Here is a 1212-nt window from a genome sequence, read left to right on the forward strand (position 1 = left end):
CTATGGTTGTTCCGAAATATATATAGATGTGTCGACATGATAGGTCGAAACATTGTATACGTGTCTATGGTATCTCAAGATTACATAATATACAATACAAGTTGATTAAGTTATGGTTGGAATAGATTTGTTACCAATTTTCACGTAGCTAAAATGAGAAAAATTATCCAATCTTGTTTTACCCATAACTTCTTCATTTTAAATCCGTTTTGAGTGAATCAAATTGCTATGGTTTCATATTGAACTTTATTTTATGAATCTAAACAGAAAAAGTATAGGTTTATAGTCAGAAAAATAAGTTACAAGTCGTTTTTGTAAAGGCAGTCATTTCAGTCGAAAGAACGACGTCTAGATGACCATTTTAGAAAACATACTTCCACTTTGAGTTTAACCATAATTTTTGGATATAGTTTCATGTTCATAATAAAAATCATTTTCTCAGAATAACAACTTTTAAATCAAAGTTTATCATAGTTTTTAATTAACTAACCCAAAACAGCCCGCGGTGTTACTACGACGGCGTAAATCCGGTTTTACAGTGTTTTTCGTGTTTTCAGGTTTTAAATCATTAAGTTAGCATATCATATAGATAAGAACATGTGTGTAGTTAATTTTAAAAGTCAAGTTAGAAGGATTAACTTTTGTTTGCAACAAATTTAGAATTAACTAAACTATGTTCTAGTGATTATGAGTTTAAACCTTCGAATAAGATAGTTTTATATATATGAATCGAATGATGTTATGAACATCATTACTACCTCAAGTTTAGTAGGTAAACCTACTGGAAGTGACAAGAAATGATCTTGCTTCAAAGGATCTTGGATGGCTTGAAAGTTCTTGAAGTAGGATCATGACACAAAAACAAGTTTAAGTAAGATTTTTACTCGAATTAAGATAGTTTATAGTTATAGAAATTGAATCAAAGTTTGAATATGATTATTACCTTGTATTAGAATGATAACCTACTGTAAGAAACAAAGATTTCTTGAGGTTGGATGATCACCTTACAAGATTGGAAGTGAGCTAGGAAACTTGAAAGTATTCTTGATTTTATGAAACTAGAACTTTTGGAATTTATGAAGAACACTTAGAACTTGAAGATAGAACTTGAGAGAGATCAATTAGATGAAGAAAATTGAAGAATGAAAGTGTTTGTAGGTGTTTTTGGTCGTTGGTGTATGGATTAGATATAAAGGATATGTTATTTTGTTT

This window comes from Rutidosis leptorrhynchoides, chromosome 4, assembly GCF_046630445.1.
Source record: "Rutidosis leptorrhynchoides isolate AG116_Rl617_1_P2 chromosome 4, CSIRO_AGI_Rlap_v1, whole genome shotgun sequence".
NCBI lineage: Eukaryota > Viridiplantae > Streptophyta > Magnoliopsida > Asterales > Asteraceae > Rutidosis > Rutidosis leptorrhynchoides.